Source organism: Acomys minous, assembly GCF_964271855.1.
Source record: "Acomys minous genome assembly, chromosome: 3".
NCBI lineage: Eukaryota > Metazoa > Chordata > Mammalia > Rodentia > Muridae > Acomys > Acomys minous.
In genome coordinates, this window is record NC_140485.1 from 31,251,672 (window position 1) to 31,276,643 (window position 24,972).

General features: G+C 42.6%; 1 long non-coding RNA gene across 1 annotated transcript in view; it reads left to right on the forward strand.

Annotated features, from left to right (window-relative positions):
• The window catches only part of LOC311594122, a 92,962-nt gene extending 85,278 nt beyond the window's left edge, over positions 1-7,684 (forward strand). Inside the window, exons 7-8 of the long non-coding RNA XR_014777965.1 lie at positions 5,163-5,336; positions 7,539-7,684. This is a non-coding gene — a long non-coding RNA (uncharacterized lncRNA). The remainder of the gene's footprint in view (positions 1-5,162; positions 5,337-7,538) is intronic.
• The last annotated feature ends 17,288 nt before the right edge of the window (positions 7,685-24,972 follow it).

The window sequence follows — 24,972 nt, forward strand, 5'->3', positions numbered from 1 at the left end:
TTCATATCCTTGTCATTGCTCACAGATACAACGAGTTGTTCTTCCCAACCATGGCATTTGGGAGGAAAGAACTGGGCTCTTACGAGGAAGAGGTTTAAAGGATGCTCTTGATCAGCTGCCTTTGCTCTTTGTTATCAGCATGGACAGCTGAGAACAGAGCATCGAAGAAGCTGGATCACAGTCTTCCTAGGATTTGCCCCCTGACCCCAAAGAAAATGGTGATCAGTACATATTCTAACAGTGGAAGATTTAGCTGGGAGAGGATCCTGGCATCTGATTAGGCTCCAAGAGGATGTTATGAGCAAAAGCAATAAAAATGTTCCATTAAAGAGACTGGCACAGCTTCTCTCTCAACAAATAAGAGTTTCTCTTATTACATATTTCTGCACATGGATGGAAATAACAGAAGAGCCTCACATGGCAACACTTTCATAGAAGAACTTAATAAATTTTCAGTGGACAGCATACATTAGTAAATGTAACGGCTAGACATGAGGAATGCATACATATTGGAGGGTCAAGAATATATAATCGGGGGCCTGGAAAAATGGTTCAGGAGCTAAGAGCACTTGCTGCTCTGTCAGAGGACCAGAGGACTCAAGTTCAATTTCCAGAATCCATATCATTTTGGTTGCTCACATGTATCTATAATGCTGGTTTCAGGAGATCTAGTTTCTTATTCTGATCTCTGAGGGCACCAGGCAATGCATGTGGTGCACACACATACGTGCAGGCAAAACAGTCATATCCACATAATAAATAAATCTAAAACACTAAAGGATATAGAATCAATAACCTAAAATGGGGTATCTACCTGAGTTTAATTTAAGATTTATTATTTTATTTTCATGCACATGAGTGTTTTCCATATATATATGGAGTTATTGCTGGTTATGAGCCACGATGAGAGTGCTAAGAAATAAACTTAGGTCCCCTGCAGGAGTAAAAAGTACTCTTGACCACTGAGCCATCTCTGAGTCCCATACAATGATTTTCTAAAATAACATTGATTATAGTCTGAAGTTTTGATTTGTTCACTGCTGTGTTCCTAGACTCTAGAACATCAGTGCCTGCATAGCATATAGTAAATGTTGAGTGAATGCGCATTGAATATAGGATACATACAAACATATTTGCAGTGTCAAATGAAGACATACCTAATTAATCCTCAAAAGTAAACTATTAAGGACCTATGGTGAAGTAGATCAGCTCAGAAAGTGAACTGAAAAGGTTTCTTTCAGGTGCGATAAGCCATCCTCTGGGTGGTTGGTCCCAGGCAGTCCTCCAACACCCTCTGAAACAGTTGTTTACCTATCAAGTAACAACAGTAATAAGCCAGTCTTACCAGGACATTATGAGGATCGGACAGTTTAAAAACACATGAAAGCACCACGCCCATCATAATCACCATGTAAACAGTAGGTCTGTTACCATGGTAGCCATGAGCAGGAGCCGATAACTGGATTGTTATGTTCTTAAGAGATGTAAGCTCAGCACAGCTGTTTCCATGGGAAGGAGATGTTCATGCTCAGTTCCTCTTTTTTTAAGAAGTTCCTTAATAAACACATTCCTTTCTGATATCAGGTTGTATATGCATACATGTTCCTCCTGTCTGCCCTAAGCAATGCAAACAAATAGCAACTTTACCTCCCCTACGTATGCCTTACCTACCCTGGAAGGAAGGAATTCAGGGGTGGCCTCCTCCACATGTCTTTCTGGGTGCTCACCCTGAAGCCTCTCTGTCCTGTGGCCTAAGTTGTTCACCTGTGGGCAGCTAAGCACCCTGTCTATTCTTTGCTTTACTATCTGGTCTGAGATAGAAACTCCTTGATAAAATCTGCCTTTGCCTTGATGATCCGCTACACCCAGAGCAGTGACTGATGCAAAGGAAGAACTCAGTAGCATAGAATAAAGTGAATGAGGCTTAGAAAGGCCCAGTTTCCATGGTCACTATTGTAGAAAATCCTTTATCAGGACTCTTAGTACTTAATTTTCAAGTCTAGTCTTCAGGAAGATGTGTCTTTGTAAGAGTTAGAGAAACGCCAGGCTATGTAGGACTACTTGTCTATGCCCTGGTATTTTTTTTCCATTTTCCATCTGTGTCTCCTCTGGTTGTAAACAGGGTCTCTCTTCTTACTGAGGCATGAACACAGAAAAGACTGACTCTGCATTCCTCTCACTAGAGTCCCTGGGAATATTCTCCAGAAGGGGAAGAGAGGGAAGTCATAAGCAGGGTGTGGAAGTCGTTAGGAATTTTTAAAGGCCCCAGTGATCCTTACAGAAATAAATATTGGAGAAGTAACTTTTGAACTTTAGCATCCAACAGCTTTTTAATGTCTCAGACAATGATAAAATAAAGGTTTCAGTTCTATAAAATCAGAAATATTTTTCTAGGCTTTATTTCATATCAGAAAGCAATAAAGTTCATAAATGTCTCTGTGAAGTTTGAATGTAATAAAGTTCAGCTATAAAATACTTTATATGCAGCAGGCTTCAAAACTCGAAGAATTAACCCTGTTGAACAGGCTTCCTTGCAACATGCAAGTACAAGAAGAAACACACACACACACGTACACACACATGCACACATGTGTGTGCATGCACACATACGCACACACATACACAACACAAACACACAGTACCTCTTACACAGCCATCAGTGGTGTTCTCATCCTTACTACAGATCAGCAGAGGCAAACTGACAACTTGAATCACGTCACCCAAAAGTGTGGTTGCAGAAGTCCTTTGCAACGCCCCCAAGTGCAGTCAACATCCATTCCCCATTCGGCTGCATCACTCACCAGGGGCAGATATTCTCAGGCAGGCTCAACAACAGTTGTTCCTTAAAAATGAAGTTTTCTTTCTGGGAACCAAAAAATCAGTCTTCCACTCAACAGCTGCCTGGATAGCTCTTCTGCAGACCAGTCCTCTGCCTGCCACTGAGAAGTAGGACCCCAAATAGAACAGCCACAGTGACAATTCTGCACATAACTTAGGTTTTTACTCTGGTCTTACAGGCTTAGGGTGGCACTCTCCTGAAACTGACCCCACAAAGTACCTGGAAAATCTCCTTTCTCTGCATGCTTCTGCAGGACTCGAGGGGTTGTATATGTGAGGGCTTCGGAGAAAACTGCGGAATCTCATGGCACAGGAGTTTACTTATATTTCACTCAGGCTGCCTCTCAAATAACCACATGCAGCCTTTCTTATATTATGTACTCTGTGTGTGTGTGTGTGTGTGTGTGTGTGTGTGTGTGTGTGTGTGTGTACACGCGCATGCGCGCATGTGCTAGAGTTCAGCTTTGGGTATCTTTCTTTAATCACTCTCCATCTTGTATTTTTGGAGTCAGAGTCTCTCACTGATCCTGGGGCTCATCAGTTCAGCTAGGCTGGCTGTATTAAGAACATCAGAGATGCATCGGTCTCCTCCTCCCATCCAGTAAACAGGCAAGCCAAACACATGGGGAGCACAAGCCTTGTTGAGGTCACATTCTAACAAATGTGCCCTAACTGTTTGTTCAAAAATGGGCTTTTGTTAGGAATGTCTGCCTTAAACCGTTTCCACAGACTCAGCATCCTGCTGTCTGCATTTGATCATTGGCAATGGCGTAGGCAAGGAGAAAGACAAGCTTTTCTTCTCTTCCTAAGAAGTTCTGCCATTTTAGAGGTGAGCCTAAGAAATGTGACCCCTCGTAGACAAAAGGTGGGTGGTGACTGAAGTATCTAATGATTCTTTATGAGTAAGATAGTATAGAATCCATCCAAGACCCCTTGACCACAACAGAAAGTCAACGCAGAAGGCATGGCCCGCTTGCCGCTGCAGGATCACTCTCCCCCTATGATCATCAAACATGATGCCCAGTAGCACTGTAGCCCTGGTGATTGGTGCATGCCATGGGTATATGAGACTCAGGAGAATCATTTCCAAGTAATGGAAACTAGAGGCTTAATTCACAACCAACACATATTCTGCTTGGCATGATATTGGATCTTATAAACAAGAAAGCATCAAGAGAAAGGGGCTTTTTCGTATAATATATCTGAAAGTTGAATAACTAAGCATAATTTAAGATATTTACATCCATCTTTCCTCCATGACCTCTGCCCATACAGCTTTCATCACAGTCTGGCCCTGCCCTTGTCCAGCCTTCATTGACACCACTGCGACCTGTCAGTAAAGTGTTAACGATCTCCAAATCTAAATCAGAAAATCATGTGTCAAAAAGGAGTCTGGAAGTTTGAAATCCCAGCCGCACCTCCATTCACAGGATTGCAAACATGACACCAGTGGGGAAAGACTGCACTGCTTCCTGCCTAGGGAATAACGTTTGGCCCAGTACCTCTCTCCACATCCATAAATAAAGCCACACACGATTTCATTTTCTTTATGCCCCAGTGACCAGTTGTCCCCTGCATTTTGACCTGTTGTGGCTTTCTGTTCACACCTATAATCCCAGCACCCAGGAGGCTCAAAGGAGAATATTGCCATAATTTTCAAAGACAGGGCTTCATAGTGAGTTCCAAGCCAGCCTAGAATATAATATGATACTGTCTCAAAAGCAAAAAAAAAAATGTAATGCATTTATTTGCAAATATTCAACCATATATTTTAGGAGCAGAAGGGCTTTAGGCCATCTCATTCATCCTTTTGACAGTACTTTAATCTCCGCCAATGCACCCCCTTCAAGTTGGTCTATACTGTTCCCTGTCCTTTTCAGGATAGATGGCTCATGTGTATTTGCCTTCAACACTCCATACTCATCCCCCAGGGACATCCCAGAGCTGGTGTTCATATATGCAAGAACTTCTGTTTATCTGTGAAAGAAAAGGAAATCCTTTTCAATGTCTTATTTCTAAATGTTACCTTGGGAGGAAATAGTAAAACTGACTAGTTGCAGGACCACAAGAGTCAGAACCAAACATCCTGGCACAGTGTTGTCTCCCGTGTCTTGTAATCCCAAGAAGAATTAACTAGGGATCAATTCACTCTGTGTAATGTTTTCAAAAAAAGAAAGAAAGAATGCTCCCCCTATCTTTCAAGCTATTTTTCTTCACGTCCTCTGGAACTTTGAAAACAGTATGGCTTGAAATCTAATCTGTAAATCACCTTGGCTCCAGGGTCATAAAGAATTTATAAGCTGTTTTCTCTCCAATTCCTCCAGCTACTGGCAAGAGGAGTAAAACCCAGGCATTTGCAACTCAACACTGGGGAGTTTTTGTCTAACCTGATCGCCTTCACCCTGGACGTATACACATTTGACAAGCAGCGACACAATACCGTGAGCTCGTCTTTTTCCATTCTGTGAAGATTTGGTGGAGAGAGCTTCCAGACCCAGGTATTTACCATGAAGAACTGACATCTGCTGTCTGCCAAAGCCTCTGAAACATGCGGTAGGATAGGTTGTCTTGGGAAGTGTCTGATGGTTCCTGGTGATGACTTCTGAGTGATGACCGTGCTGTGCAATGTCCTCCTCAGTCCCCAAGTTCACATACAACCCTAACAAGGCAGTCCAAACAGATACTAATGGTAGTGGTAGCATTTGGGAAATTATAAATTACTTTAAAAATAAGATGACTGCCTTAACTCTTCAGATTGTTGCCAACAACGTGACTTTAGCCAAGCCTGTGCAAAGCCAAGGGAGTTTGTTTTGTTTTTGTTTTCAGCTACCTGTTGGTGATGGCAAGCCAGAGGCCTCCTAAGTCTAGGGAGATTCATCTGAGCTGCAATTAAAGACATAGATACAGTCACTCTGGTTCCAAGGTCATCTTATACCTGCCTTCCCACCCTCTTAGGGAAAGGATTTTTAATGGGGGGTGGTGCGAGTAGAGGACAGGAAACAATGGTGTGAAATGCTCACATTCTCTTAATCCTTACTTTTGACAAGTTTTCTTCCTGTCTGTCTTTCTTCTTAGAAACTAAATTTCAGTTTAAGTAATAGCTATATAGCACACTTGAATGATCTCAAATAAGTTACATAAACTCTTTATTGATTCTTCGTGAATTTTACATCACGCACCCTAATCCCACTCATCTCCTTGTCCCTTCATATCCACCCTCTGCCCTTGCAACCCCTCCCTCCCCAAAAATATCTTGTCATGGAAGTCGTAGTGTGTCACAGTGTGCCCCACAGTATACTCTTTTGCCCACACAGCTTTACTTGCAAATGTCCATTGCAATGAGTCACTGTTCTGGTTTGAGGCCTCTGGCTCCTGCTACACCATCAACACTGGATCCTCACTCAGACTCCTATCTGATATCTTGTTCTTGCCCTGTGTCATAGAGATGCTGCAACTCTGGATCTGAAGGGCTGGCCCCTTCATCCTTCCAGCAGGTCATAGGTGGAGTAGATGTTGAGATGGGCCAACTCAAAGCCCTGGATCTAGGCCTGAGTAGCTGAGTTGGTCAGCCTGCCAGCTCTCCTGCACCCATATCTCTAGAGTCAGCTCTTCAGCACTGCCCAGGCTAGCTCATCCAATGCCTTAGCTGGCATGAGGGCAGGGCCAGCGCTCCCATCCTCATGCCCTCAGAACACATGGTCTTTGCTGTACCTTGAACCCAAGACATTGACACAGATCCTAGCACCATGGCCTCAAGTGGTCCACAGGCTCCTCATATCCGCCTGTTCCTTAGTGTCATCCAGTCTCCAGTTCCACCTGTCTCCTCACTGTGTGAACCTCTCAGCTTCACATTCTTTCCCGTATCTGCACCACGTACTCCATCTTTCCCATCTCTCCATCAAATGTTCACCCATCATAGTGGAGCCAGCAGTGGGCTTTGAGGTGTCTTTCTTCCTGTCACCCTAGGCCAGCAAGGCTGAGGCAGACATTGACAAGTTTTCTTATTCCATCTTTACCTAAACTCTATCTAAGGAGTCTAATGAAAATCGAGGCTTTCTTTAGGTACAGAAATCAAAATAAGACAGAGTTTTCAAGCTCATCAGCCAGCAAAAGAATTTAAAGCAGATGCAGTGTGTCTCTGCATGTCAACAGCAAGTCCACCAGCCTGAACAAACTCTCAACATTTAGCAGTCTCTTAAAACTTCTTCCTGATTTCTAGTCTTCATTAAGAAGGATTAGGATTTGGTTCTGTCAATCCATGAGAAGCAATCTAGGAAGCTGAGATTGCTCAAAGCAACACATTTTATTTTGGAGGGCAGACAAAGGCGTCAGGAGGGCCCACTTAACTTATATCACTGACAGAGTGCCAAGATCTTGTTTCTAGTTGACAGTGTTTCAAAGAAAACTGTGTGACCATCCTTGAAAGAACTAACAGCAAATCTACTAGATGTGCAGGGAGTCAGCAAAGGGAAGCCTTCCTCTCTGAGCTCCATAGCTCCTGAGAGAGATTACATTTCCTCATAGATACACATGTAGGTTAAGAGGCAGTCTCACGTGAAGGCAAAAAGGCCAATGAAGGCAGGGACCAGGGAGGCCACTGCACTTCAGTGAGCTGATGGAAGACTCTTGCTTTTCTATGGGCACCTCAGAAATGCCTTCTTCCTTGCTGGCATCAGAACCCACATTTTTTTCTCTTCTAGACATATACGGAGACTGTGTTTCCTGACTTCCCTTGCAGAAGTAATACACACCACTGACAGACTTGATGGAGTCACCCATCCCCGCTCTCTCTTATGAAGAAAGAGACCCACATCTTCTATTTTGGAAGTCTCCCTCAGGCACAGTCATAGGGGAGGGGAGTAAGGGGAAAGTGGGAGGGAGGGAAGAATGGGAGGATACAAGGGATGGGATAACCATTGAGATGTAACAAGAATAAATTAATAAAAAAATAAAATTTAATTTTAAAAAAAGAAAGTCTACACCATTCAAGAGGCAAGTCTACCTCATGAAAAAGAAAAGAGTGAAATAGGGAGCCCTTGAGTTTGGGAAGCTGTGGTTGTCATGTAGAAGCCACTGTTAGGTCAACTTCCTGGGACAGTGGGTGCAGAGCCTTTGTGGAGTGAGAGGTGGGTAGAAACAAGAGCAGGTGGAGTGAGCATGCCCAGTGCATTGTAACTTCTAAGGAGTAAAATTACTCCTGGTGCAGTTTATTATAAACTTTGCTTCCTTGACACCATCATAAATGATGAACAGATTAACATAAAATCCTTCTCAAGAAACATTCTTTTCTTGCTTTTCTTAGTAACAAGGGAGCCTGGATTCTCGGATGGAGCCTTTGCTGAGAGCCAGTTCAGCCTGATTGGTTGGCCTGTCTCAACATCAGTAGTCAACAAAATGCTTCACGCCAGAGGCGGCCAAGGCTGCAGCTGTGGCTCATCACAGTTTGTGGGAGATAATCGGTGTAAGAAAACAAAAAAAAATCTGAGGGAGCCTCTTGAGAAACCGGGGTGGCAAAATACAAAATAATTAAGAGCAAAGTGCTTTTCCTTCTGCATTCCATGAAAGAAAGAGCATGCCCTAGGGCTTTGAAGTCCTCTTTTCTTTGTTCACTAATGCTATCCATGTCCGTTGGTGAGGACAGGACAGTATTTACTAGACTCTTAGTTTGTGAGATGATTTTTCTTTATACTTTCAGATTCTTTGGGTTATCATCAAGCAGAAACTGTTTCCTCTGGTTTATGTCTGTGTCCATTGCTAGAAAAAAACATTTTTAAATTAATATTTATATGAATATACAAAGTAATGGATTTTTTGTGATATTTTCATAAGTAGTATATCATGATAGTTCTAATTTGCTCTCTTTCCTCACTCCCCATCACCAACCCTCATAGAAAATCTCCATGTTTCTCCATTTCTCTTAGGGTTCTTAATAAGTTTGTTTTCTTCTTTCCTTCCTTCCTTCTTTTCTTCCTTCCTTCTTCCCTTTCTTTACTTGCTTGTTTGCCTATTTTGTTTGTTTGTTTTGTTTTTAAATCTATTTTTGAGATAAGGCCTTGTAATACCCAGACTGGCCTCAAACTAGTAATTCTCCTGTCTCTATCTCCTCAGAACTGAGATTATAGGCTGATGGTGCTGTGCCAAGACCTAACTTTAGTTTGATAATAAATAAGTTAAAGCAACAATGATTGAAGGAGCACTCAAGGATTAGAAGTGTCTCAAAAAGAATTAGAAATATCCAGCTCCATAGCCCAGACACTTTAACCACAGTCATGTCGAGCTTAGAAGCCATCTGCCTGCCTGGAGACACAAACCGCCAGTAAGTTCCAGAGCATGGCATTGCATCAGGCTGATAAGAATCAGATCCTGGCTCATAACACACGCCAGTACTATTCATACATAAACGGGATGCCAAGTTTAACAGGGAGTTTTCTCTGGGGGAAAGAGTGATGAATGGTTATTCTTTCTTTCTTTTTGTTAGTCTATATTTGTTATACAATGAAAGTATGCTATTTGGACAATAGTATGCCTGTCATAGGAAAATGTTTTCCTTTATTCTTATTTTTTTCTGAGGAGAACTTCACTGATGGATACTTGTGTTCTATTAGTTCAGAAAACACATCATAGCTGAGAAGGCAGAAGAATGAGTGGATTTTAAAGAGGCATCAAAATCAATGTGTTCCTTGTACACAGTGGGCTTCACTGCACAGCATTTTTAAAAATGATTTGGCATCAGGATGTGGTCTGAGGATCTAATTTTTTTCTGCAGCTTTAGACAAACCTGCAAGACTTTTTAAAATTGCATACAGGTACATATAATTGCCCACATCAAAATCACATCCAGGGTCTGAGGCAGCCTGGGAAAGGTAATGCTGGGTTCCATACCCTCTGCAGCTCTCACAGGCCCACACCCACTCTCCACATACCTTGAAAGGAAATTAGAGAGAACATTAAGTATTAGAAAAACCTCAGATGTTTTCCATTACACTCGGTGAAACAGAGAGGTTCATTTAATCACTTTTACTGCCATTGTACTGAGCCATAGGTCATAATAACAATAATTATGAAATAAGGCTTGGGAAGAGACAAAAAGAACTAGCCCTATTTTCAGATGGTATAATCTTCAATGTAGTAAGTTCCAGTATATAAAAAGATTGACTTCTCCAGTCTATATGTGGACATGCTACTCCCCAGTGTGACGGTATTAGAAAGTGGGGCTTTGCAGAGGTGACACAGCAAAAGTCACCTTCATTGAGGAAACAGACATATGCAATCATGAAATTGGTAGTGTCTTCAAATCAGACATTTGAAACTCTTGAGAAGAAAGTTGTTGAATCTAAGTTAGCCAATCTGCAGCACGTTGTTAGGGTGCAGAAAACAGATTAAGGCATGTGGATAAGTTGTAACTGCAGAAAAATTGCAAGGTACTGATGGTCATATAAAATCCAATTGTATCGCTATTTTACCATCAAGAGCCAATTTGAAATGGATAAAAGTAACACATACAATAATGATGAATAGAATAGATGCATAAGCACTAAAAGAGGTGGATGATATTTGAGAAATTGTAGAAAAACAAAAAAAAATAAATTTTGAATAGATAAGAAGAGGCATTAAGCACATTGAGTCAAAATAGAGTTAGTGCAATTAGAAAGCATAAAAGTGATGCTATCAAAGGCTGTACTTTAAAGCAGATTGAGTGCAACTAGGGAAACACTGGAAAAGGTTTATCCCTTAAACATATGCATTAAGGCAGGGGATTAAACTTACTGTGGGGAAAGAAACCACTTAAGAAAACACAAGTCAAAGAAAGCAATAACAGTAAAAATTGATGGGTGGATATTGACATATAAAAGAGAAGGGAAGTTGCAAAAAAAAAAAAATACAAGATGGAACCCTCTGCTGAAATTGAAGAACCACTGAAGAAAGAAGATAATGCTGTTCCCTATTGGGAGCAACAGTATAGACACACCTAAAATGCCTTGGATAATCCAAAGAAAACCATTAGTAATAAAATTTGAATAGCCTGTTTGAAAACCTAGTTGAAATATTATTTTTATTTCAGAAAAAATACATCAATAACATTTCAATAAAAATGGTCCATTATGAAATAAATCATCTGTTGCCTTTTTTGGATATGTATCAACTAATTTTTACCAACCATTACTGCAAAAACTTTAAATTTTTTCTGGGCTTAGAGAGATGGCTCAGTTTTTAAGAGCACTTGCTTCTCTTCCAGAAGACCAGAGTTTGATCCCCAGTAACCACATGGTGGCTCACAAGCACCTGTAACTCCAGTTCCAAGGGATCCAATGCCCTCTCTCGCTGGCGCACACCTGGTACACAGACAGACAAACCAAATATCCCACACATACAGACAAAGCATCCATACACAGAAGTTTTTTTTAATTATTGGGAAAGTCCCATAATAACAAATTCTTCCTAGGAATTGAGAAAGAGTGTTTCTTATCTTATTTTATGAAATTACAACAATCATCTCTGCCAGCATGTGACAAAGAAATTATGAGAAAAGAAAACCACAGATCAGTCTCTCCCAAAAGGAGAGATGGAAAAATTCTAAGCAAACTATTTGCCAAGTGAATCCAACAAAGCCTGTGCTTCATGATAAAGCAGAGCTTACACCAGGGTTCTGCCCTCCAAGGTAATCTGCAGGAAAGCTATATATGTGCGCATACATACGGGGGTTGGAAATTTGGGGCCGGTTGCTTTAATTGTATTTTCAATCAAATAGATCAAAGTATGACTGAGTGGAACCCAGAATAAATCTCAGAGAGTCGTGGAGAAGGAGCTATGACTTGGTCTCCTGTTGAGTGAGAGAGAGGACACATGGTGTGTCTGCAGTTGGCGTCATTCGCGTAAAGATCACTTACTGGAGACACTGCCTCATACAGTAAAGAGACTGAAAGCCTTTCAGGATTCAGAAGCAACAAAACGACAGCATTTTCCCAACCCACAGACAATTGCATGTGCGCTGGTTAGTTTTATGTAAACTCCATATAAGCCAGAGTCATTTGAGAGGAAAGAACCTCAACTGAGAAAATGTTCTCACCAAATCAGCCTGTAGGCATGCCTGCTGGGCATTTTCATAATTAAAGACTGATATGGTACTGACAAGTCTGTTGTGGGCGGGGCCAGCCTTGTGGGCGGGGCCCACCTTGAGCAGGTGGTTCTCAGAGCTGTGAGAAAGAAGGCTGCCAAAGCCAGGGAGAGCAAGCCAGCAAGCAGCACGCCTCCGTGATGTCTGCATCAGCTTCTATCCTCAGTCCTTGCTCTCACAACCCTGGGCGATGGGCTATAATCTATAAACTCCAATGAACCCTTTCCTATCCAAGTTTCTTTTTGACAATGGCGGTTTATTACAGCAACAGAAATCCTAACTTAGCTTGATCTTGTATAGAAAAATCCCACAAATATTACACTGTTGCATATCTCATCACGAGCAGAGGAAATCTCTGTTATAGATAAGACTTGCTTTGCAAGGGGATACATTTAAGCCTAGAGAGAAAGCCTGTATTCCCGAGACAACAATTAGCCCACAGCAATTGGTGTGTGTGCACATATGAACAAGTGTGTTTGCACTCTGAAATATGCTTAGCAAAAGCAAACAGATTGTTTTCTTAATGAGAAAAATGCACAGTCGTGTGGACTCCTAGTTTGCTGCTCCCGAGAAAGGGAGAATGGTTGGCAGCTTTCAGAAACTCAAACAAACCCCAAACTTTCTCAGCATTAAACTGCTTCACACTTGAATGAACCATAAACTTCCAGACCCAGAACAAAATTCGGTTCAACCTCCAACAGGTACTGCAGAACAGAGAGTCTGCACAGTACATTCTTCCCTGGAAAATGGTCTCAAACCATCTCGTGTGGTTTATAAATATTGCCTGGAGAAGAATTTTATCCTATCCATAGAAAAATAAGCCAAGAGGCCACCCAGTTCACCTCCTTTGCAGTCTCATTTCCTGTGCTCCCACGAGAAGGCCTAAGGGCCCCCCTCCCCAGGACACCCAGAGAAGAGGCTGGCGAGGAGGAACGTGCTTTTTCTCAGGCTCTCAGATAGGCAGACATGGGCTTTTCTCAGAGCCTGGCATCCTCCTCCTGAGAGGCTCATAGTCATGATGCACCACGTCAGTGCTGAGCGAGCCTCAGAGTCCCCGTCATTTTCTCTGTGAACTTGGTGTATCTTTTTGCTTCTCCCATCTTCTGCTCAATTGAACAAATCAGGATTTACATGTTGGTCCCCTTTGGCCCTATACATCTCTATGGAAGAGACGTTCCTTGAATGCAATGCTTTGTTGTTCAAACCAGAAAAGATGCAAACGTAAGGCATGGCTATTAGCACTATGGGTGGCATCTGACAAGAAAGTGAGTGGAGGGGCTGTCCAAGATCTCTGCTGCCCCCACTCATCTGATGAAGCTCTAGGACATGAGCCCAGTGAGAGAAGGTCAAAGTTCATGCCACCTCATCATTCTTTATCAGATCTTCAATGGCTCCTTTTGTCTCCACCTCCACCCACGCTGTGCCCTTTACAGTTAACTCAGCCTCACCTCTCTGAGCTTGAGTGGCTAGGTGTGCTTTCAAACTGCACAGAGACAAATTATGATTTCAGGATCATGGTTAAGTAACTTAAACTCTTCAAGGTATAGCTCTTCAAACGTCCTGAAAACAATTAATCATAGGAACATATTTAACAGCGCACATGAGCTACTGTCCCATGTATCCACACATGTGCACTCATGTAAACTAAAAACATGTCAGTGCTTGTTTGTTAGTGCTTATTCTTGCAAGGTTTCACTGATTCAATTTACATATTTGGAAGTGGTAGCCATTCTCATCCAAATTGGTTTCATGGTCTACTAATGAATCTAGATTTTTAAAAAGAAAGCTATAACCCAGCTTTAAATGTTAGTTTTCTCATCTGTGAAATGAAAAACTAATATTATCATTTATGAAAGCTGACTAAAAGCGTGCTTGGGTTTGGCTGGAGACACAGAGCATGCGCCGTGAATGCTGGATGCTATGGAAGGTAATAAGTACATCTTCTCAGAGCTCAAGTCTACGAGGAGAGCTCCCAGCCATGCCACCTCTCACGAAGCTGTGAGTGGGTCACATCAGCTTCCTCAGCCTGCCTCCAGCGAAGACTGACTGGGCTTGGCTTCTGTTGTAGATGTTATAAAGAAGAACATGGGAGTTGGCACTGCAGTGCTGACCATCTTGCCGCCATGAGGGGTTATGCCTGGGACGTACAAAAAAGCTGTGAGGGGGGGCTTGATGTCTGTGAAACATTTGTTTGCTGAACTGCCATCTCAGTCTTTCATTTCAATCAGGAAAACTCCTGGGCTGGAGAGATGGCTCAGAGGTTAAGAGCACTGCCTGCTCTTCCAGAGGACCTGAGTTCTATTCCCAGCAACCACATGGTGGCTCACAGCCATCTGTAATGTGATCTGATGCCCTCTTCTGGCATACAGGTATACATGCATTCAAAACACTGTGTACTTAATAAATAAATCTGAAAGAAAGAAAGAAAGAAAGAAAGAAAGGAAGGAAGGAAGAATGGATTGAGCTAGAAATGATCATAATGAGTGAGTTAACCCAGAAGCAGAAAGACTCAAATGGTATATACTCACTTATATCTGCATATTAGCCCAAGGGGCATGTCCCACGAAAGCCTTCACTTACCAGGAAACTGAGACAGAGGGGAGGATATTCTAGTGGGACTTTAGATGAGAGAAGCATGGGAGAATGGCAAAGTAGAAGGATCCAGAGGGTCCTAGAAGCCTACAAGTAGAACATTATGATAGGCAGATTTGGGCACAGGGGTCCCGCTCAAACTAAGGCACCAGCCAAGGACAATACAGGCGGTTAACCTTAAACCCCTACCCAGATCTAGACAATGGGCAGAACACTCTCCACAGTAGAGTGGAGAGTGGGATATTGCTTTCTCACATACTCTGGTGCCTCACCTTTGACCATGTCCCCTGGAGGGGGAGACCTGGTGTCACTCAGAGGAAGGACAGCAGGTTACCAAGAAGAGACTTGATACCCTATGAACATATACAGGGGGAGGTAATCCCCCTCAGGAACAGTCATAGGGGAGGGGAATAAGGGGAAAATGGGAGGGAGGGAAGAATGGGAGGATACAAGGGATGGGATAACCACTGAGATGTAACAAGAATAAATTAATAAAGAAGAAAAAAATTAAAAAAAAAAAGAAAACTCCTCTTAGAAATTTTTATACAAAGGAATGGGTTCCTGCCATGACATCCCTTCCCTCCCTAGCAGGAAGTAGCTCCCTGGTGAAACTGTCCCTTGACTCCTGAGAATGAGCATTTCCTAAAACATCAGGGCATTTGGGATCCTAAAAGCACAACAGCAGGATGTCTCACTTGGTTCTTAAGCTGGCCTTCCGTCTACCTTCCCTGAAGGGCTCATAAGAAAAGGGAACACCCTGAGTTCTTCTCCTAGCCATTCCCAGGGCACAGATGAGAGACTCCCAACTCTGCCTCAAGGGAAATGACTTTGGATGCTCAAAGCTGACTGAACTTCAGCCATGCCAGTAAGAGTCCGGTAAAAGAAGGAGCTGAACACCAACTGGCCAACAGTCAGGGGAAATGCCAGCAAACAGCTTGTCGATTCCTCAGTGTGGCCTGCTCTAGCAGGTAACTCACTCCTAGGCTGGCTGACTTCGCTGTGATTTCTAGTCGAAGGTTCCAAGGACCTGGAAGATGTCATAACACTAAGGGCCCAGAACATTTTATTTTCACCATCTTGAGCCACAGTGTTCCTTTTGCAGCTCCAAGGCCAGTCTGTACATCATGGTGAATGGCATCTGAAGTCTGGTTCTGGCAGGAAGCTGAAGCAGATGGCAGTTTAGGGCTGGAACCTTCCGTGTGCCCTTGGTGCCAGCCAGAGTCTTCTAAATCAAGTCTGTCTTTTCTTCCCTGAATACCGCGAACTTTCCTCGTGTTAGTCAGAGCATGCAAGTGCAGTGGTTCTGACCACTGCAGGCTGGAATTTGAACTTTTCCATTTTCCAAATAATTAACACAGAAAAAGAGTTAAGTAAAAAAAAAAAAAATCAGGTTAAAATACATAATACAGTAAAGCAGGGAAAGAATTCAGGCTGGGTCTAGGATAATTGCCTGTATCTGCACCCCATCATGGGCATGTGGTGAGTAGGAAGATGAATTTTAAAAGGGAAACTGAAGAGTTCCTTCAATAAATACCAGAGGGAGAGATGGACACACCAAGTCCCAGTATCTATCGGCTATGGCGTATACATTGTCTTCTGTATTTCTTATAAAATATGTATATCCTAACTGTTCTCATTTCTAGTTTTGGAAATAAAAATAGCTTGTCAAAGATCATAAAGCAAGTGACTATCCTAACTGGGATGCAATCCTAGGCCTTTCTCCTGCAGCTTGCACTTTCCTAACCAGACTTCACTGCCACAGAGAAAGTGAGTGGTGTCAGTACAAGCAAACAGGAAGAAGAGAGGAAAGAGGGGACAATTTCATGACTGGAAATCAAGGAGATAGATAAATTATACATCAGGGAAGGTTTGTTTAGAGGTTTTAGGAAGGGGAGACAGCTAGTTGTATACCCTGGACTGAACTGGGCATCCTCTATTTAGGGAAGGCCATCCTCTTAAAAGCTCAAGAGTTGTGAAGCCCAGTCCCAATGGATGCACCTATAAAACACTCTGTACATAAGGCTCAGGAAACATGAGGAAGAGGGCATGGAAAGATGGTAAGAGCCAAGGAGCATGGAGTTTGCTGTGGAGACTGTGTCTCCTCACAATGTCAGAAACTAATCCATCAAGCCTCACCAACATGATTGCCTAAACGTGAGCTGAATGAGGATAACACTAACAAACACGCCAAAGTGGGCAGAGGGCGAACCATGAAATCTCAACCCTACACAAGGAACTGACGACACTAAGGAATGCTGAGAGTGTGAGAAATGTCCAGCCCTGTAGACATGCATACATGTAACATTACATGGGCTGAGCAGGGTATATTTAGGAATATAGTAAATGCACATATTTGCTTGTAAAAACTAATTTTTTAAAGAGGCTGTAAATTTGAAAGACAGAAAGGTAGGTTTGGAGGGAGAAAGGGGAATAGGAAATGATATAATTATAATCTCAAAAGTGAAAGAAGAATTAAAGAATTGGGGAAGGCAAGGGGTTGCGTGGAAAAAAGATGGATGGTTGGTGAGAACTGGCTCTGTTTCATGATACAGATAGTTTAGAAATTGAAATGTGTGTTGTAGGACCATCTGGGCAACCTGGGGGCCCACACTTGTTGTAGAGCTGTCCTTCCTATATCTTGAGTGTACACATCTGGGGGAATCTTGAGACCGTCCATGGGTCGACTGAGAAGACTGAAGGGTTGATTTCATCAGCTGACAACTAATACAAAGGAAGAACCTTAGTACTTAACACACTGAGTTTTCTATTTGTCTGGCCTAGACCTTTCTTTGAGTCTTTTGGTTGCAATGAGCAGATGTTCCGGACAGGAGACTTGAACCAATGGGGGGCTTGCTCAACGCCCTTGCTAATCATCTAAACACATCACTTCCTCCTCACTCCTTAGGTTGGGAATGGACCTTTGTCAATCACATTTGTACTTTGCCAGTCAGGGATCCATGGGTCTTGTCAGTGAGAGACCAGATGGAGACTGGTAGCCAAAAGAGGAAGAGGGGCTGGCTCTTTCCTGCTTTCAGACTGGTCCTCTCCCTCATCTTCACCAGGTAGTACCTAGCTCTGTCTTCCAGGTTCTCCTTTCCTGGACTAGCCTTAGTTCCCTCCCTGATGCTGAGTGCCTTTCATGGCACACAGGGCCCCGAGGTCATAGCACAACTTTGTTGTCCCAGTCAGGCAGTATGCCTCCTAGGTCAGGGATGTCTGTCAAGTTTTCTGATCCTGTGCCAGTTACATCCCATTTGTTTCCTAGGCCATGGAAGTGGTGATTACTTCTGCAGCCTTTGAATCTGTGTCATCCCAGGGGCCTCTTCTTCATGGTCAGAGCTTCACTTCTTTGTAGAAAGTACTCTGTGTTAGCAATCCTGGGGGCAGTGTTTTCTAGACTGGTCTTAGCCTTGTTTACTATTATTTCACTCTCCATCCAGGATAATGTTAGAGCATGTTCTGAGATCATGCTGCATGCACATGTGGAAAAAAACTAGTGAATCAAATGGCTCTGTCTCTCACACTGTCTTCAGAGTAGACACAGAGGAGTGTGTGCGTAGCCCACAGCCATGCTTTGACATCTGGTGCTCCTGATTTTAAAGATTTGTTTTGGTCCCTTTTGCTCTTCATGGCAGAGAGTGAGAGTCCAGATTATCATCAAATTTAAACACTTTTATCTTACCTGAAATTCGTCTTATTCCAGTCAATATATGTTGGGGGCGATAGGCCATATGACCAATGTTCAGCCATCTTGTCCAAGTCTGCACCTTTAAGTCTCTGTCTTTCCCAGAGCTTACCTTTCACCAGAAACTAGCTGACCCTGTTGTGAGTCAGCAGCTAAAGACAGATAGGGATAGAGCGACCCTGTTGTGAGTCAACAGTTAGACTAAAGCTAGGTGAAGACAAAGCAAGATACCCTGCATAGCAGGACGTCATGACCCTGCCTGGAACTCCCTATGTTTTGAGAAAAACCCACAACTGCATTGCTGTAGCGATATGCTTCCCTGCCTTCTGAATTATAAAAGCTGCTGCCTGACTAATAAAGTTGAGAGCTTGATCAATCAGACTTGCTTTCCTTCCTTGTGTCTTGCATTTCTCAACAGGTGACCTCCCTCCCGAGTTTAGTCGAACCCTGCAGGTCGGGGCAAATATACAGAGGCCACAGGCTTCTTTAGTGCAGTTTGAAAATTATTGCCGAGAAGCTAGGCAATTTTGTACATGCCTATAACCTCAGCACTCAGGATGCTCAGACAGAGGCTCACAAATTCAATCCCATCCTGGGTTACATAAAATTCCCACCACAAAAACCTTGGACTAAGTAGTAACACACAGTTTCCAAAAATAAATCTTGTTCTCTTCCTTCGCATGCATGGCTACATGTCCTTATTCCATCAAAGACACACCAGCTATGTGAAGAACTCTCACCAACAAAATACAAGTCGCTTGTAGGACAAAAACGCTGTGGTAACTCAATGCAATGGAATATTACTCAGCAGTCAAGTAAAGCAAACATAAAATGGCATAAAGGAAACACACACACACTTGTAAGATAAATAAGCCAATCTGAAAAGCCTACCAACTACATGGTCCCAGCACCAGAACATTCTGTAAGAGGCAAAACTTTAAAAACAGCTCCAGGTTCCAGGAAAAAGCAGGAGAAGGGATGAATAATTTGATCACACAAAAGCTTTTTCTCAGTTTTTATTTGCTCTTTGAGAATTCCATAAGGTAAATTTTGGTCATATTCACCCTTCCTCAATCCCCCAACTCTTCCAAGATCTCCTCCATTTCCCTAATCACCCAACTTTGTGTCCTCTTTCTCCCCCATCAAGGCTAATTTGTGCTCCCTGAATAGTCTTGAGTCTGTGGCCTTCTGCTAGAGCATAGTCAACTCATCCACCAGGGGCTACAGAGTCAACCCATCAGGGGCTACTTAGCAAAAACTGACTGTCTCTCTCTCAGCATCTAACAATTGCCAATAGCTTCTCAGCTGCAGTGGAACTTCACACCTGACTGCCTCTCCATCCTTGGAATTGGTCTGGCTTGTTCTTGCACAGGTCTTGTACGTACTGTCATCCTATGTGAGTTCAGATGAGCAGCTGTCCTATGAGAAGAAAGACACTGCTTCCTCGGAGTCATCTACTGCCTCTGGTTCTTACACTCTATCTGCCTTTGATTCTGCAATGATCTTTGAGGCTTTAAGGATAGAGTGCCCTATATAGGTTTCAGTCAATGATAAGAATTATGCATACCTTTATCCTCTTTAGCTTAGTCACTCTGATGTGTTAGTCATGATCCACTGCAAGTAAAAGCTTCTCTAACGGAAGCTGAGAGATGCGTTATTCTAGGAGTATAAAGCTAAGCCATGAGTCATCAGTTAAATACTATGTCTGCTTTACAGAATAATAGTCATAAGTATCATAAGTTCCCTCCTAAGATCCATAAGCTCTGGGCCTAATAATGGTTCCAGGGATGGATTTCTTCTCATGAAATGGGGTTTAAATGCAACAGAAAGGGAAACTGGGTTTGCCTCACCGAGAAGCTGTTGATTGCCAATAGCACCAGAGTCCTGGGCAGGACCTCGTGTTTTCCTTCACTCTCAGTGCTGGGTTCTTGTCAGGTTTAAGCTTGTACAGATGCTGTGCACTCACTCACAACTTCTGTGAGTTCATATGTGCTGTGCAACTGCCAAACATTGTCCATGAAACACTGTTTCCTGGTAGTTACCCACTACGTCTGGGTCTTATGATTACTCAGAATGCTCAATCCTAAAGGCACATAGACATTATATATCCCCCTTAGGTTCAGAGGTCATTGAAGAGGATTGAGTAAAAAGAACACACACACACACACACACACACACACACACACACACACACACAACATTAGGCAAGTAAAAACATTCTATGAGACTATAATGGTGGACATAGGAAAATATGCATCTGTAAAAACCATGGGAAGACAGCACATAGTCAACCTTAGTGTGAACTACAGACATGGTTAACTATGATGTGTGGTCAGCTCATCAGCTAGAGCATCTGTAGGTGTCACACACATGCAAGATGTTACTATTGGGACAGGAGAAAATGAGCATATGCTACTTTCTGCATAATTTCTATGCAAACCTAAAACTGAGCTGAAAAGTAAGGCCATTTTAAAATGACAAATGATAGGTAAATATGAATGACTGTAATCTGTGTCACTCGGGTGTGGGAGAATTAATAGCCAGTCCCTGTCTTTTTCACTCTCTTTCAGCTCTTGAATTTTGGAGGCATCTGCCCTGGTGTGTTTGCCAAGGTTCTTCAGACAGCTACAGCAAACAGGATAAAGACTGCATATTAAAAGGGGACCGATTAGGAGAAGTGGCTTACATAACTGCAGGGGCAGGAAAGGCCCAGGAAAGCCAGACAGAGCAACTGAAAAAACAAAAAACAAACAAACAAACAAAAAAACAGTGCCTTTTCCTATTTGTCATCCACTTTGGGGTTCATATTGTCTTAATGACTTTTAATTAATATACAAAATTATAAATTTTGCTAATTTGCCCAAGAAAATGTGCTTTATTATGGTATGTGATATATGAATACACACACACACATATATATCATATGCACTTTCAAATGCATCTGTTGGCTGTCTCATACTACACAAAGAGCATACATTAACTAATTACTGCTTCTATTGTACCTGAAAATTATTATCCAAACACAATGTGTAGGAGTCGACTCTTAGAATATATAAAGGCCTTGAATATAAAGAAAAATTGGTTGACAAAATTCGCATATTTCTGATTTGGAAAACATACTGCAGAACTGAAACGTTTTCATTTATCAGTTCTTGTTTTATTTGCAGCAGTTATTCGTGGGCTGAAGGACCAGGCATGACTTACACACGTGAGTAAGAAAGGCAGCCCCTGGGAGGACATACGTTCACTTGCAAAGTACAAGAAAGACAACAGAACAAAGGAGAGAATCCCAATCTTGACTCAGTGCTAATATAAACGCTGAAAGTAAAAAAAAAAAAAATGCTATCAGCGCTCACCCACCAAGTGTACATAACAATACTGTTCAAAGACACATCAACCAGCTAAAAACACCACCAATGCCAAATGCGCAATTGAGAAAATACAGTTCTTCAGTGAAATCTAATAAATTTCATGGTCCGACCATAATGAAGAGGAATGCTCTCGCTTGAGAGTCCTGTGTACACAATGCACCCTGTCAGTGTTATAGCCCACCTAAGTTTGGACCTCTGAACTTTCTATCCAAATACACTGACTGATGAAAATAAATCCCAATAAAATGCAAGCTAACAGTGTGTTCTGGATCTGTTTCCAAGATTGAGTCCTTCCTTCTTACAGCTCGGAAGTGGGCATTCTTCCCAATCCATGGCATGAAGCGAATCTGCAGATGCATTAGTGAGACACCCCTATCAGACTCATGGGGAGACACTAGAAAGGCGTGATTCCAGATACCTGAGCCCAAGGAAGGGGAAAGTACTTGGTAAAACAATGGTGAGAGCAATTATTTTTATTTTTATGATGCAATCTAAAACATTGTATTTGAATTATTTTAATAAGTTCCCATTTTTAAATTCCCTTAAAACTGACACTTTATTACTGAACTGTTTACTAAATGATTGATTCGGTGGGATTGCGTATTCAGAAGGCACCAAGGCACTCTGCTGTGTTGCTGGTGCTGGAAAAACAAAGGAAGTTGTCCTGGAGTTTGGTGGATGAAGGAATGCGAAATGCAATACTGTTCAATCAAGTAGGAATTTCTGGTTCCTGCAATGCTACCATGCAGGTGTCTCATATTCCCATATATCTAATAAGAGTAAGGTTTCCTGTTACTTCTTACAATGGGTGACCTTGGACCAGGTCTTCCAGGCCGTACACATCTCCTCCCTCATCAGAGCAAACAGATAAATTCTTTGTTGCCAGCATAGCCCCTCAAGCCTTCTCAATAGCACACTGAAGTCAGCCAAGTTCAGGTAGCCAAAATGGTGCTTTATTTGTTATGAAAACAGCAGCTAGAAAATCCAAACTCTTTGAGTCACCCATCCCAACTATTTCCTTTAGGATCCAACACCAAGCCAACTCGTTTTTTATATTGTCTCCTCAAACAAGGAAACAGTTCCTCAAAACAGACTCTTAGATAACACATAGGCTGATGGGTGCACACTTCACGTTAGGAGGAGTTTTCGTACCGCCTTTGAAAACAACTCCTGGCTTGTGTCAGTGAAGAAACCAGAAAAGGCCTGGCATGGTGGCTTGAAGGCCCTTGAGACCAGACGCAGAGGGAGAGAAAACTGCCAGCAAAAACAAACAGAAGGGCACTGCTGGCAGGAGACAGAAGGAAGATGGCTTCCAAAGGGGCTTAGAGAGAAGGAAAAAGGAAGAAAATGCAGTCCTGTGCTAAATCAGCAGGTGTCTTCTGATCCCCATTTAAAATAATGAAATAATTACCCCTGCTGTGACACTGAAGTTTAGCATAGGTGGAGGTGAGACAGTGGTGACTGAGCCACGTATTTCTGTCACCATTCACTTTCCCAAGTACCCTGTTATTTTCTGGTATAGACACTGGAGGGATGGGAAAGGGGGACACTTTGGCTTAATACAACCCCATAGTGTATCTGCACAACAGTTTCATTATCTTACTGAACAAAGTAACCTGAATCTGGAAAAGTCAAATGCCACAAGTTCTTGCTCATATGTCTCCCAGCTTCAAATACTTAAGTTTGTGTGTTTGAGTCCCCTGTAGAAGCCAGGGCACTAGAAAGTAGCCAGAGTGAAGGGAGAAGCACTTAAAGAAGTCATAGGTGACATGAATGAGAAACAAGAAATATTGAGGAGTAGATTTAAATGGAGAGTGGGGTCAGAGGGAAGAGCAGAGGGTAGAGACGGAAGAGGGATAGAATAAGAGTGTTTGAAAAATTCATGTGGAAACCTACTTTATAAGCATATGTATAAGCATTGTATGGAATGTTCCTCTTTGAGTTGTTGGTCAGGGAAAGTCCCAGAAACTCTCAAAACAATAAAAGCTATTTTCATTGTTCATGGTTGCCCACCAGAACTTGGTGGAAAGACCCTCTTGCTTGAAGACACCACATACTTGGAAAAATCAAGCGTGTATTGACCTGGAAGCTTCTCCTTGCTGGCTAGCTTTCATCTGTAGCCCTATTATGTGCTTTGCAGGCTGTAGGGGGAGAAAAGTCACAAGAGCGTCACATATACAGCTGTTATGCCTGGGAGTTACAGTAACAGCCTACATGGCACAAGATCACAAAACCAAGCTAGTTCAATATTTCAGTATGTGTGGAAGAGGCCCTACCCCAAACCAGGAACTAGTGCCAGTTGATAGCCTCCGGGAAAACAGGAGTCAGTTTTCTTGCAGGGTGTGGCTCATGGTAAGTTGCCCATCCATTGGATGGTCTCACACCCATGTATACATGGGTAGCGTTAATTATACTTGGTGAGTGATGAAGAAGAAAAGGAGAGAGGAGGAAAGGGGGAGGGCTAAGGAAGACATAAAGTGGGTTAGAAAATGTGTGTGGAATCCTGGAAGAGTCAGACATGGGGAGTAGGTATAGGTATGACCTAAATACATCTTACAGATATATGGAATTACCAAGTGCTAAAACAATTAATAAGACTCTGGAAGTATGAGCAGGAACCTGACTTGGAAAGCATGGATGAGTATCTAGGATGTGTAATCTAGGATGTGTATCTAGGATGTGTTATCTAGGATGTGTATCTAGGATGTGTTATCTAGGATGTGTATCTAGTTGACACACTGGAGAAAGCCTGAGGAGAATGGGTGTGAGCTATGTTCCCTGAGTATCTGCTGAGACCCAGGTCAAGAACCGCAGAAACAATCAGGGATTAGAGTGTGTGACGTACTTTTTAGGCCACACCAGAGAGCAAAGCAGTAAATGCAGGAGAGCTGTGGGCTCTGAGATGGAGAAACACACTAACGGGTCATGTGGAGGAAGGAATGAAGTGAAGTCAGGAAGAGGTCCCTGTTGGCAGCTCGGGCTGTGAACAGTGACAAGGGCTTACACCTCAGCAGATAGATAGGTCAAGAGAAATTGACGAGCTAGAACCAACCAATCCTACTTTCCTGGCTGGCCGAATGAAGGGTAGCTCTGTGTGGCTGAATTTAGACTTGAGCTGTGGGACTCTTTGCTGGTCTGGGCAGACAGAAGAAGCGTATTCTCAGAGCTTGGGCTGAGCTGGGCTCCAGGCTGGGGGACAGATGACCCATCTGAAGGTCCAAGGAGGTATGCACTGTGACTAAAGATCTAAAAGATATTTGATATGGAGGCCCCATGAACAAATGAGATAGGAGATAGTCCTGGAAATGAGAGAAGCAGAGTGTCAGATATTTAATCAAAGAAGGTGACAATTCTCTGTCACTGAAAGCCAC